Source organism: Camelus dromedarius, chromosome 12 (assembly GCF_036321535.1).
Source record: "Camelus dromedarius isolate mCamDro1 chromosome 12, mCamDro1.pat, whole genome shotgun sequence".
Lineage (NCBI taxonomy): Eukaryota > Metazoa > Chordata > Mammalia > Artiodactyla > Camelidae > Camelus > Camelus dromedarius.
Window position 1 is genome coordinate 34,151,890 of NC_087447.1, and position 15,380 is coordinate 34,167,269.

Below are 15,380 nucleotides of genomic sequence, written 5' to 3' on the forward strand. Positions count from 1 at the left end.
ATGCAAGCAGGAGTTAAAATAAAAAAGGCATTTGAGCGTAAGAGTTTGAACTGTGCACGAGGTTTCACTGCACGCAGGAAAACATGCAGGTTATCTGAGAGTCAAGGCTTTCCCCTTGGCGCTCAGGGAGTATTTCCCAGGCCAGACTCTTCTCAGAACAGCCTCAAAATATTCCCAAACTAGAACTGGAATTATTCTGAGAAGGGTGGATTCCAAAGGCATTCTGCTAGGCACTGAGGTGGCCTGGATCACAGACGTGAAGACTGAGGCACCCCTCCTGGGGCAGCACTCAGAGCCACGCAGATCCATCCCCCACGTCGTGGCAGCTGTCAGAGAGGAGATGGCAGGGAGACCACGGAGCTCAGCACCGGCGCCCACCCACAGCCACGCCCGCCTGGCCCAGAGAGGATGCGGCACCTGGGCCCTCAAAGACACAGACGGCTGTGTCTGCAAAGCCACGAGGACGCGACTTACCCAGCTGCGGCCACTTTCCCCCGCGACGATTCCCTAGGAAAACTCCAACCGGAGAGGCTGGCCTTCCAATTGTCACAAGTGTTTTCGGTTAAACGGCTCATGTTTCTAATTAACTTTTGTCATCCGCATCTGCTCCAGTGCCCAGAAGCCTGGCGGGATTAACGGCTGCTGCTTCTGCTCTTTTTTCTTTTTTTTTTTCTTTTTAAATACCTACGTTCCACCGCCTTCTAGCAACAGAGTAAACTGTATATAGAGCGGCTTTTTATGATTTAAAAGTCAACGGCCGCCAGCGCCGAGTGAAGGCAGCCCCTTGTGGGACAGGAGCGCCGAGCGCGGGGAGAGCTCCCGGCAGAGGAGCTGCTTCCCTCCGCTCGCGGCTGCTCCGGGAAGCCGCAGCGCCAGGGTGATCCAACGCAGACCTCCCAATGTTTTAAAACACATACATCTTCCTGACTTACTGGGGATTTGGGTTTGGAGCGGGGGCTGCTGCACGATCCTCTCTAACCAAACTTGTGGGGCGTTGCTGGATCCTTTCCTGGGGAGAGCTGGGGACTAGCCGGGAAACAGGCCCACAGAACCCACACACACTGCCCGCCTTTCAGGGGGTCTCCCCGGGCCGGACGCTGCTTGGGGAGGGCCTCCTGGGTCCCACGAGGGGCAGTGCTAGGCACGTTGTGAAGAAGGGATTACTGCCCCCGTTTGACCAGTGGGGAGGCTAAGGCTCAGGAAGGCCTAATGACGGACCCACCCTCACAGAGCGGGAAATGGACATGGGTGGGATTTGAACCCAGGTCTCCTGATACAGTGTTCCCTGTGACAGCATTGCAGCTACCGCCTGTGATAAGGGACACATTTAAACAGCAGCCGCTTCAATGGCTAGACTGCTTCTTTGGGCAGTGCTTTTTCTACTGCTTAGGTGTACTCACGATGCCCACGATGGGGCACACACCAGCCTCGCCATGGAAAGGGGGCAGCCTATGCCAGAGACCAGCCCCCGGGAGGAGGTACTAGGGACCCTCCAATCCCCAGTCCCACTTCTCAGGACAACTGTCTCTTCCTTTACCAGGGCTCAGATCCAGGGCACAAGTATTCATTTATCCACTCATTTAATATATTCACTCATATCAAAATTCAGCGAGTGCCAAGAATATGCCACACGTTGTTCTAGGCACTTGGGATACATCAGTGACAAAACAAAGATCCTCACCTTCATGGAGATTACATTTTAGCAGTGAGGAACAGATGATAATTAATGTAATTAATACATTTTCTCTTGTGCTTTTCACATACTTTTCTTTTTCTTAAATGGAGGTACTGGGGATTGAACCTGGGACCTCATGAATGCCAAGCATGTGCTCTACCACTGAGCCACACTCAGCCCCTGATACATTTTCTAAAGGAAAGGGGCTCTAGGAACAGGTTGCAACAGTGTCCTTATAGGAGCTACAACAAACCACATCCAGAGTTACCTCGCTATTGTCCTAAGTTTCAGGCCTACTCCCCTCTGAGCAGAGGTACATGGATTCGTGACTTCTCTGCTCCCCCACGTTCCTTGGAATTCTAACAAAGCCCCTACCTAGCATTTCTTTGTATTTTTAACCCTAACACACACACACACCTAGAAATTAACCAACAATTAACGAGATAAGGACAGCCCAGAGTTAAACAGATGCCTGGCTGGTCTAAGAGAAATGCAGAGACTGACCGAAGGTGTGTGTCTCCTCCAGGAAAGGCGCCAGGTGCAGGGAAGGGGCTCACACAACGTAGGCATCACGGTCAGAGTTATTTCTCATGCCAAACCAAAACGGCTCCCAGAAACCCCTACCTAGCTCTTGAACACCAGCTCAAATGCCTTCTTCCTTTGTTAAGCTACCTGGGACCCTTGAGCTTAATGAACTGGCTGGTTTGCATCATATCACCTGGTATTTTCCCCTCTTCTGTTTCCCCAGGACACTGTCCATACCTCCCTGTAAAAGCATTTGGAGGGCCACATACTCACATCAGGCACTGGGAATAGAGGTGAGTAAGATACAGCTCCTGCCCTCCAAGAACTCACTATCCACAGGGGCAGCTGACCCAAACACAGAGCACGGAAACAATGTAAAGACTGTATGTGGGATGGGGGAGGATAAAGTTCGGTGGTAGAGCACTGGTTTAATCCCCAGTACCTCCATTAAACAAATAAACAAACAAACAGACTGTATATGGTCACAGGAGATCCAAGGGTTAGGATCTCAATTCTCCTCAGAGAATCTGGGAAAGCTTCACAGAGGAGGTGTGATGGATTGATTTGTTATTCCACTGGTCTGTGAATTCCTCCAGGGCAGAGGATCCCCCACCCCGACCCCTTCCCTGACTCATCCTCGTGTCCCAAAGCCTGCCTGAGTACAGAAAATAGTAAATGGTTTCTGAATTGTTGGTAGGTAATCTGGGCATTTGCAAGTCACATTTAAGGCAAAAGAGACCCAAGGTTTGTGATCGGTCATTAGGGTTTTGTTAAGATGTTTCAGCTCAAACTCAGGATCACGACTCAGAGCTTCAGAATTTCCACCTGGCATTTAGCCTGGGCTCCTCTTGAATGGGGACATTTCAAGGCTACTCATTATAGCTACAAGAAATAGTCCCTGGAGCTGATTCTGAATTTGGTTTCTAGAACAGAAGTTCCTGAGAAGGACACCAGGGCACCTGAGGATCAGATCATCAATACTTGGTGCTTATGTCATGGCCAGAAATCCCCTTAAAAGCGAAGGGACTCCAGGTCATGAGTGGTCTTGTCCACTTGACATCTTTCTCTCATTCCTAGGCTATCACACCAGGGGTCTCCGCTCTCAGCTGACTTGTCTGTTTGGGGTCTGCTCTGCTTTTTTTGGACAGCAGCCATTTCTAACACCAGACTTCTGTGATTCCTAGCATGAGACTTTCCTCACCAGCCCTCCAAGATGGTGAAACAGATGCGGGAGAGACGTGGGGAGGCAGGCCCGGCCTCACATTTTCTCACTGGCTGATGGTGTGACCCTGGGTGTACCACTTAGCCTCTCTGGGCTTCCGTCGCCCCATTGGTAAGAAAGAGGATGGACTCTTTCTCTCGAGTCCTTTTCAGCTCTGTTTCCATTCAAGTCTCAGTGAGTCTCCGAGAAGCCGGGCCCCAAGAACACAACTAAGTTCACTGGCTCACTCAGTTCTACCGTTAAGCTGTGCTGTGACATACGGTGTTTCTCTGTCTTCCATCATTCCCCCTCCAGGGTTCTCTTAAGATGCTTACCAATACACGGAGAAAACCAGCTGGGTCGAGGTAGAGTCAACCTTGAATGAGTTGCTAGTAAACTAAAAAATGCTGGTATTCCATGAAAACCAGGGTAGGGGAGGAGGGTGGGGTGAGTTCTTTAAAATTAAGAGCACTGCTCTCTCTAGTAACTAACAGCTCTGGCTTCTTGTCTCATGTGTATGAACCTTTGTTAGAGCACAGGCATCTGAGAGAGAAGAAGGAGGAAAGCACACAAGAAACGTTCTGGACATCAGTATTCTCTCAGCAAAGGTATGGACTGCTGAAGTAGCATTTCTGATGCCATGTGGATGAATTTTTTATATTTTAAAAGTTACATATTTATTTTACTGCATATTAGAAATGATAAATAGCCCATATATAAATCAACAGTTTCATGGGTGGTAAATGTAGATTTAATCTGAGCTGATTTAGGGAAAATATGAATCAAAAACACAAGTGGTTCACCGATTTGGTAAAAATCACACAGAAAGTTTGTGAAAGACTGAGGTTGAGGAAACGCTGTTCCATTAAATCAAGAAATATTTTACATATAAAATATAGAATAAGTATTTTCAAAATACTTGTTTTATATTAAACCTATTCTTTTGAAAAATGCAATCAACCAAAAAGAAATCAAATCTGAAGGCCCAAATAAGGACTAGGTTCAAAAGTAACCTGAAATGGCTACTTTCAGAGTTTGTTTATTTATATATGTTTGTTTAGTGTGATATTTTACTGAGAATGGCCACATCTGGAAACATGACTAGGCCTTTGTTTAGCCAAAGGTAATTTTTAAGAATAATTATCTAAACCATTAAGAATAAATGGTTACTAAACATAGAAAGAACAACACATTATATCACATGTAATAAATGTCCCAAATATCTATATGTAAAATTGTAACTATCAAGACTTAACTGTCTGCAGTGGACTCTGGTATGTTCTGCCCTCGTCCATTTTTCAAGAGCTGCTCACAGAGCCCCTGAGCAGACTTCATGACCCCCTAGCAAGCGGATCATGTCAAGTAGCCTAGACATCTCAGCTCCACACGACCAGCTCACCAACTCACTCACCATCAGCTGACAAACCACCACAAAAAGGAAAAGTCTCGTTTGAAATATTGCAGAAGCAGGAGGCCTTTGAAGAAGAGAAAAGGGTTATTTTTTTCTTTTTAAGCATTTAGGGAGAGCATTAATCGTCCTGTGGGGAAGGGGGAAAGTTTGGTTTTTCTGGCAACCAGCCTTAACCTTCCCCGACGGTAACCAAAATACTTGCTAAATGAAAATACTGTCCAAGGCAGATAAATAAGCATTTCTTCATCTCTCCCTCTGTGAGAGCCGACACCACTCCCAGGTCCCTTCGGTCCCTCAGCCTCCTGAAGTTAAGGAGATGTTGGTGGTCTGGTCAGTGGTCAGCAGGCCCTCCGGCAGTGTGTTCTAGCTGATCTCAGCTCCTGTCACCCTACTGAGATTTTAAACGTTCCCTGGGATGTTTCCCACCTAGATCCTCTCCATAGTCTTCAGGAAAAGGCCTGATAATTGGGCCTGGGAAAATGTTTACATTTCCCTATAATTTGTTACGCTGTCAATCTTGAGTATTTAAATTTGTTAGGATAACTGAAACCAGTTGATGTCGCTGTTGTTGTTGTTATTTTTAAAATGCATGGACTCCAGCCACACAGGCTGGAGAGTGTTTTCAGAGTTACTCAGGTCAGTTTCTTCACAACCACGTTAGCCACCAGACCACAGAGGGACACGTAAATGAACCTCACTCAATCCACTGAGTGCTTCTATAGGATTCCTTGAGCCTGGCCCAAGGAGCCTTCTCAACACCGATGTGATCGATGTCTAATATAAGGGTAGGTGCTCAAACACGTCTTTTCTCCCACTCCTTCTTGGAGAGGATCTTTGGAGGTACAGAAAGATGGAGAATGGGGTCAAGAAAACCACCAAGAAAAATGGACAGGAAAGTGAAAGGGTGTGGAGTAGAGGGAGCTGAGCTTTGGATCCACCATCCCCCAAGCATCTTTTTTTGTCTTCAATTCTATAGGCTCCTAAACATCCAAGTTAGAATAAGAATGATGAGTTATATAAATAAACATTTTCTTTAAAGTTGTTCTGTTAAGTCAGTCCCTATCAAAATTCCAACAATGTTTTTGTTGAAATATGAAAAACCATCCCAAACTTCATATGGAATCTCAAGGGACTCTGAATAGCCAAAACAATCTTGAACCAAGTTGGAGGTCTCACACCTCCTGATTTCAAAACTTACTACAAAGCTACAGTAATCAAATCAGTGTGATACTGATATAAAGACAGTCATATAGACCAAAGGACTAGAGAGCACAGATATAAACCTTTGTATATACAGTCAAATAATTTTCAAGACTACTCAATGGGGTAAGGATGGTCTTTTCAACAAACAGTGCTGGGAAAACTATATATCCACATGCAAAAAATGAATTTGGATTCTTACACCATATAAAAAAATGAACCTAAGATAGATCAAAGACCTAAACATAATAGTTAAAACTATAAAACTCTTACAAGAAAACACATGGCAAAAACCTCATGACAGTTTAGCAATGGTTTCTTGGCTATGACACAAAAAACATGATCTAAAAAAAAAAAAAAGGTAAGTTGGACTTCATCAGAGTTAAAACTTTTTGTGCATCAAAGGACATAATCAACAGAATAAAAAAAAAAAAAAAAAAAAAAACCCGTGGCAGAAAATACTTGCAAATCATGTACCTGATAAGGACTTAATATCCAGAATATATAAAGAACTCCTTTAACTTAATAACACCACAGCAACAACCTGTTTGAAAAATGGGTAAAAGACTGAATAGACATTTCTCCAAAGAAGATATACAAGTGACCAATACACATGCAGAAAGACATTCAACATCACTAATCATGAGGGAATGCAAATCCAAACCACAAGGAGATACCATTTCACATCAACTAGGCTGGCTATTATTAGAAAAACAGAAACAAAAACAGAAGATAACAAGCATTTGTGAGGATGTGCAGAGATTGGAACTTGTGTAACACTGTGGGAATGTAAGATTTTGCAGCCATCATGGAAAACAGAATGGCAGTTCCTCAAGAAATCAAACACAGAATATGATCTAGCAGTTCTACTTCAGGGTATATCCCCAGAAGTGAAAGTAGGGACTTGAACAGATACTTGTACGCCCAAGTTCACAGCAGTATTATTTACAATAGTCAAAAGGTAGAAGCAACCCAAGGGTCTATCAATGGATGAACAATGGATACTGTTTGAGTAAATGAATGGATAAGCTAAGTGTGCTATACATATATAATGGAATATTAAACTCAGCTTTCAAAAGGAAGGAAATTCTGACACCTGCTACAACATGGATGAACCTTGAAGACATTATGCCAAGTGTAAAAGCCAATCATGAAAAGACAAATATTTTTGATTCCACTTATCAGAGATCCCTCAAGTAGTCAAATTCATAGAGACAGAAATTAGAAGGGTGGTTGCCAGGGGCTGGGGGGGGAGGCAGGAATTTTCACAATGAAGAAAGAAAGAGAGAAAGAAAGAAAGAGAGGAAGAAAGAGAAAGAAAGGAAGGAAGGAAGGAAGGAAGAAAGGAAGAAAGGAAGAAAGAAAGGAAGGAAGGAAGGAAGGAAGGAAGGAAGGAAGGAAGGAAGGAAGGAAGGAAGAAAGAAAGAAAGGGAAAGAAAAAGGAAGGAAAGGAAGAAAGAAAGAAAGAAAGAAAGAAAGAAAGAAAGAAAGAAAGAAAGAAAGAAAGAAAGAAAGAAAGAAAAGAAAGAAAGAAAGAAAGAAAGAAAGAAAGAAAAAGAAAGGAAGGAAAGGAAGAAAGAAAGAAAGAAAAGAAAGGAAGGAAAGAAAGAAGGAAAAGAAAGAAAGAAAGAAAAAGAAAGAAAGAAGAGAAAGAGAAAGAGAGAGAAAGAGAAAGAAAGAGAGAGAGAGAGAAAGAGAGAGAGAGAAAGAAAGAGAAAGAAAGAAAGAAAGAAAGAAAGAAAGAAAGAAAGAAAGAAAGAAAGAAAGAAAGAAAGACAGACAGACAGAAAGACGTCATTCAAAAATCCACAAATGACAAATGCTGGAGAGGCTGTGGAGAAAGGGGAACCCTCCTACACTGCTGGTGGGAATGCAGTTTGGTGCAGCCACTATGGAAAACAGTGTGGAGATTCCTCAAAAGACTAGGAATAGACTTACCATATGACCCAGGAATCCCACTCCTGGGCTTGTATCCAGAAGGAACCCTACTTCAGGATGACACCTGCACCCCAGTGTTCATAGCAGCACTATTTACAATAGCCAAAACATGGAAACAGCCTAAATGTCCATCAACAGGTGACTGGATAAAGAAGATGTGGTATATTTATACAATGGAATACTACTCAGCCATAAAAACCGACAACATAATGCCATTTGCAGCAACATGGATGCTCCTGGAGAATGTCATTCTAAGTGAAGTAAGCCAGAAAGAGAAAGAAAAATACCATATGAGATCGCTCATATGTGGAATCTAAAAAACAAAAACAAAAACAAACAAACAAACAAAAACAAAGCATAAATACAGGACAGAAATAGACTCATAGACAGAGAATACAGACTTGTGGTTGCCAGGGGGGTGGAGGGTGGGAAGGGATAGACTGGGATTTCAAAATTGTAGAACAGATAAACAAGATTACACTGTATAGCACAGGGAAATATATACAAAATGTTATGTTAACTCACAGAGAAAAAAATGTGACAATGATTGTGTATGTGTCCATGAATGACTGAAAAATTGTGCTGAACACTGGAATTTGACCCAACATTGTAAAGTGATTATAAATCAATAAAAAATGTTAAAAAAATGCTTGTAATGAAAGAAAGAAAGAAAGGAGAGAAAGAAAGAGAGAAAGAGAGAGAGAGAGAGAGAGAGAGAGAGAAAGAATGAATGAAAGAAAGAAAGAAAGAAAGAAAGAAAGAAAGAAAGAAAGAAAGAAAGAAAGAAAGAAAGAAAGAAAGAAAGGAAGGAAGAAAAGGATTGCACCTGGCTGCAAGTAACAGAATTCTGACCACCATGGCCTAAACAGGGGAGCAGTTTACCACTTATTTCCAGTGCTTAGCACAGGGTCTGGCACATATTAAGGGCTCAATAAATGTTAAGTTAAAAAAAGAAAAAAGTTTCTCTGTTAGTTTGATGATTAATGAACCAGATGAAATTACATAGTTTTGAATATTACCTTATTACTGTTATTTTATTCTAGTTTGAAAAAACTTCTGCTTCAAAGGAATGGTGATGATCCTTTTTAAGAAAACTCTAGGAGGGGGTGGGTGAGGATATATAAAACTCAGTGGTAGAGTGCATGCTAAGCATGCACAAGGTCCTGGGTTCAATCTCCAGTACCTCCATTAAAAAAGGAAAGAAAGAAGGAAACTCTAGTAGGGGAGCAAGTTAACACTACTAGGCTCCTTCCTCCTTAAACTGACCATCACTGACTCTTTGGTCAAGCTGTTTCTTGGGACTAGATGCTTCATTGCCCTCCCCTTCCATTGCCTCCCATCCCTACCTGACATTCACCCCCGGTCTACCTTGCATGCCATTTCTTCTAGGAAACCTCCAGAACCACCAAACTGGAAGCCATCTCTTTTCATCTAAAGAGACAGAAGGTTCTGCCAGGGCTTCTCTGGGGTCCTGACACTTGCTGCCCCACATTATAGTTAGCAGTGGTTACACTTGGCTTACTTACAAGAATGGCTGATGCACTAGGTCCCAGAAATGTTTGCTGGAAATGAGTGCATTTGTCTTTTCATGACTGGCTCATTTCATGCAGCCTAAGTGATGCTCTGACAGGTGCTCAGAAATCAATAAACAAATAAAAACTATTACCCTGGATCCCTCCACATGGCTCAAAATTAAAATCAGATGTGCCTGGCTTGTCCCTCTTGGCTAATCATGCCAGTTGCTCTCTTTATAGCTAAGTGAACTAGACTCCTTTTAATGCTTTTTCTTCTTTGTATGGTGAAAATTTTGCTACACCAGGTCACCAAAAAGATCATGTCCAAGTACACTAGTATCTTACAAGGGCATGATCAGAAACAAATGTGCAGAATGTGAAAGTGCGTTCTCCTAATAGCCTGAAGCCATCTCTATGACCGCAGGAGCCACCAAGTTCCCAGTTTACCTCCATGACACTCACCCCAGAGGAAATGGAAAAGAGGCCCTTGACAGCTGGAGTAATTACAGTTGTGTTTCTTTTTCACATATGACAAGGTAATTCTTTCTCTTCAGTGGCTTATTTTGGATAAAACCAAGTGAAACTTTGGGTAATTAGGTCATTTGTTTTTCTAAATGTAGCTAAGAGGCTGCAAAAGAAAATAAGAAAGTACCATTTTCCTATATAGCTTTCACTACGTTTTCTCCAGTTTTACAAGGTACATTTTCAAATCCCACTTAATGCCATAAAAAACCGGGAGGGCTAAATAAAGGTTAACTTGCTGGAAATGTCAGACTACGGTTGGGCTTATGGTTGACCTGGTAATAACACCTTAGAAAGAGAATTCTTAAAATCCTTTTCTCCCTCCCATATACCCTTTACGTCAAAAGATATCCTACACATATTTGCAAGGCCTCCTACTCCACTGGGTAAGGAGACAAATCACTTGACTGCTGACACTTGAAGGAAGATACCTTTAAAAATAAAAAGCATTCCTATTTTTTATCTTTCATTTCTTGAAGGCGTATCACCCTCCAAACAACTCCTTCCTCTCTCTTGAACTTATTTGTTCAAAATCCCAAGCAGTATGTTTCCGGAGAGAGCTTTGGTTTTAATTGGTCAAGCCATTTCTCTATCTTGAACCATATATGGCTATAAGAAAGTACAAAACTGGCTGTAGAAAACCTTCTCCCCGTTTCAAGGGTGTATGAAATTTCACAGAGATCGTAAACACTTTACAGGGGGCAAATCTCATTCTCGCAGGAGGTCACTGTCCACAGCTAACAGCTCTTTGGCAGAGTGCAATGGTTGGACGCTATTGTAAATACAGCCCCCTAAGATGGAGCTGGTTAAGGAATTCTGTAGGCCCTCCTCCCCCTAAGATGCCAGCCCAATCTCCTTGCTTTCTCTTGGGGCAAGGAATGGACACTCCAAAATAGAAGCCTCCAAACCAGTGTTAAACCAGAATGCTTCCCACGAAACAATACAGACAGACAGTAACAGAGAGAAGGCGTTCTAGGCTCAGAGGGCTAAAGGGTTTTAGTCAGGTTTCTTGCCTGCAGGACTTCTCAGAGCCTTCAATGTGCTCACGTGCACTGGAAATAACCAAAATGATAATACAATAGTATGACTCCTCAACCTATTTTGCCATAGAACTGAGTTTATGGGCTAGCTTAAGGAAACAGTCTATCATGGGATGCATTTTGGTAAACGTCCTAATGGAGGGGGCAGAAAATGGGCACATAGCCCAAATCAGATAAGACAGCTGTCCAACAGGGAGCAGTCACTAAAATCAGGCGAGCTATGTAAAGGAGAAGGAAGACGATGCACCTTTTCTCCCCCCTGTAAAGTTATAATCTAGTTAACTGTGGAATGCTTTCATGATATGCATTTTGAGCACTAAATATCCTTAATATGTACCTGCTCCCTTTTATTTCAAAAGGATTAGTATAAGGCTCTGCACTAAAGCCCAAAGAGTACATGAAAACAGGAAGCAGGAGTCACAGCAGTACAGGGGAAAGCCGAAGGATTCCAATCAGCGGGCTCACTGTGACTCAGTCCCGACACATGGCAACCACCACCACGGATGCGATCTTGGCCTGTATTAACCCATGAAGGACACTCAGAACAAGGGAGGTGAGGATCTTGCCCCACTGAGCACAGCTCAGACCAGAGCTAGAATGGGGGAAATCCTTAGAATTTTGGACCTGTTAAGGCTTCTTAGATCCACTACTTAAAGCCACTCATTTCCTCAAAGGGGAACAGATCCTCGGGCAGGTAATGACTTCTCCAAGGTCTCCCAATCAGTAAATGGCACAGCTGTCACTGAACTTGGGATTCTGGAGCTTGTTCAATCAAGTAGCTTGGTTGGCCCTACCCCTAAATACCCCAGCTCAGAATCGCAGAGGATGGACCCAAGCAGCCAGAGGTTTAACTACCTCCCCAGCTGGGTGTCATCCACGCCGAAATTCGAAAACCAGGTATTGAAGGATTCGTGTCTTAGTACAGTTTGCTGAGAAATTTTAACTCGCCCAGGGTAAGGACTAGAATCTGAGGATGACCGTGAACTAATCTCAGCAAGGAGTGGCCGGAACGATGGAGACATTCAGCTTGGAGAAGAGAGGACCTGAGAAAAGGCACAAACCTCATTATTAAGGTGGCTTCCTTGCCCTTGGCTTTTTCTGCCCACTGACACTGAACCACCAAAAAGGGTTGAAGCAACACCTGTCAGGGCAGGCCCATAACTCAGGTCTGCTCTGAACAAGACCATCTGGACCGAGAGAGGTCAAGGACCCACAACAGCACTAGAAGGTGGGGGCCCCCAGGGCTCCCCTGCCAAGGAGGGGACAGGGTGGGGAGGGGAGTGTTACAGCAACTGTGGAAAAGGGGACTTGAGCCAACCTATTTTTATATGTTCTCTGCTCCACTTGTACCAGAGCAGCTCTCTTCACGTGTAAGATTTTATTTGACAAAAGGTTTCCATGGGAAAAAAAAAAAAAACCTGTAACAACGTTAATAATCCTGTATTAATAAGAATAACAGCCAGCATTTACAGAGCCTGCACTTGGAGCCAGACACTGTGCTAGAAAGCATTTTTTTTTTAATTGTATCGACGTTCTTCATTTGCACTAAAAATCCAATGAGATAGGTAGTAACAATTCTATTTTACTAGTGAGGAAACAGGCGTGGGGCTTTTGATGCCCCAAGATCAAATAGATTAGTTTCAGGCAACTTTTATTTCAAAGTCCAGACCTTTCACGAAGTGGACCATCTCTGGGGTGTGTCCTTTAAAAGGAAGGGTCACGTCATTTCTTCTTCCTACTGTTGAGAACATGGACAGAATGATGCACCGACTTGGACCACGTGAATGTGAGAAATATACCAGATGGAGCCTGGGTCCCTGGATGCCGCAGTAGGGTGTAATTTCTAAATAACTGAGGACCACTCTTAGATGACAGAAAAACACACTTCTATCTTTTTTAAGCCATTTTTATTTGTGGTCACTGTTAAAGACAGTTGAATTTATATCCCAACTATTACATGTCAAGTAGGCAGGGGCATTTCTCTTTTGTTGACCGTTTCTCTAGTTCATTAATAGTACCTGGCACATAATAGTAGGTGCGCAATAAATATTTGTTGAATGAATGAATGTTCAAATGCTATGTCCAAAAACACAAAAAAAAATCCACACAGTTAAGCGAAGCTCCCAATCTACCCGCCTTAAGGTGAGACAATAATACACTGGACTCTCAAAGTATGTGCTCCTCTTTTGGTACATGAGGATGGTATCTCCATCAAGTCCTCCATCAAGAGCTTCAGGAGATGCTACAGAGAAGTTCTCTGATCTTTAACTCCTTCCCAGAGGAAAAAGAGAAAATTTTCCCTCCTGTAGGTTCTTTTTAAAAAATGGGAATGTCAAACAGTTGAGCCAGAATTTAAGTATGGTTTTTGTTCTTCAGAATTTAGGATGCTGGCAAAATGTAATCTTTCGGCTGTTATTTTTTCTGCCAATCAAAATCAGCAGCCAACCAAAGAACTGACTTACTGTATTTCTCTGGGGGAATCAATGCTGAAACTGAGAGCTGAATTGGACGATTATTCACTACCTCTGATTGTATTATGCCAAATTTGCAAGAACAGGAGGGGGAAAAAAAAGCAGTCATTTATCCTGATTCTGCCAAGTATGCAGAACATGTGGTATCAGATAGATCAAATAATTTGGGGGATTCACAGTTGTCACTGAGCTACATACAGACTTCTGAGCCTTTTTACCTGACAGTTGTCTTTTTAATGGAAAAACAGAATTTTTCTTCTGGGGGGAGGGATGTGGTGGGGGGTGGGGGGAGCCAACATACACTGAGGTGGAAAATATCCCTAAAGACTGCTCAGCTTTATTCACTCAAATCAGGAAGCAATTTCCTCCAGGTGTCTGTTTTGTTTTATACAACAGGCCTGGCTGTGACAAGCTAGGGGCAGACTGAGTTTTTGTAGGCGGAGCGCTCATTTAGACAAATCTGGTAGTTCTGCTGTAAAGCTAAGGCACTTTTTAAAAACTAGAGAATCATGATGAAGTAGAAAGAATGACAAGGTAATTGTCTTATTCTGCTCTGTGCTACACATCCCCCCTCCTAGAATCATACAAACATAGAACTCTGTGGCTGGGTCAAGTCCAACTTAGTAGCCTGGTAACCTTGACCTAGCCATTAGCTGAGCTCCAGTTCATTCATAAGTAAAACTAAGAGGAACATCCCTAACCACCATTTAGCAAGTGCCAGTCCAAGTGCCAGGTACTGTACTAAGTGCTTTAAAGAATTTCATTTAACAAAATCATTTAATTAACGATTTTGTTAATTCACACATAAGCATCTCATGAAGCAGATTCACTGCAGCTCAGAGATGTTAGCGACTTGCCCGAGGTCACGGCTAGGAAGCGAAGGAGCAAGAACTGGAACACTGAAGTCCATGCCCTAACTCCACGCACTCCATTAAATGCAGATGGTGACCAAAGCTCTCTTCCTTCACCACGAGGAGCAAAGGAGTCAGGATGGGAGAGCATCTTGCAAAGATCTCTGCATGCAGATTGACTTGACTTTCATCCCACTACTAATACTGGGCTTTCTTTAAGTAAGGAATAGCTGAACCCAATACTGGTGGAATTGTTGTCTTCCATAAGCAGAGTGGGACCAGGGGGCACCCCAAAATTTCTCTCTGATCTGACTTCATAGAGGGAGAGAGGACTGCGCTTCCTGAGGCCCTGTGCATTCTCAAGTACCCACAGTTTACAAGCAGCCTCTCACGGCCCCATCCAGGCCGACTGCAGATCGCTGGCAAGCTCCGCTCTGTTCCTCTCTGAACTAGGGCCCCGTGCGAGGCGGGCTTTGGCCTGTGTGCCTCGTCTGCCTCACCAGGCTTGCTGGAGGCAGCCCAGTTAATACACAGCTCTCACTGTCTGCCGTGATGACTCAGACACTCCTGGCAACATCTGCTCTGTTTCTGTAAGACTCAAAGGGCTCTTCACGTGCATGACGGTGAAAAAGGATTCAAGGAGCTTCTCACCCGCGTCGTGTAGGGCTGTGAGATATAATGTGCAAACCAGGCTCGCTCACGAACCAGCCTGGAGGTTTGAGCGCACACTTACACATGCCAAAGCTTATTAAATGTTGTTCCAGGGGATCTCTGTCATCTTGAATAATGAATTCTGGAGGTACAGGAACCAGGGATATGATTGAGGCTCAAAGTTATTTGGTGATGTTTCTCCTTGGAATCCTAAAACAACCACAACATTTCGTGTTTGTTCCTCCATCCATCCAGCTCCATCCCATTGCTCCAACATTTCTGACTCTTCTATTCCCAGGACTTTCCCAGGCGCTGGAGATACCGTGATGAATGTAAGATCTATGCTTTTAAGAGGTTCTAAGTCTTATGGGTGAGACAGAC

At 43.4% G+C, this 15,380-nt stretch overlaps 1 protein-coding gene across 9 annotated transcripts in view; it reads right to left on the minus strand.

Annotated features, from left to right (window-relative positions):
* Positions 1-15,380, minus strand: part of NAV2 (neuron navigator 2) — a 690,497-nt gene that overhangs the window by 157,833 nt on the left and 517,284 nt on the right. The window lies entirely within an intron of this gene.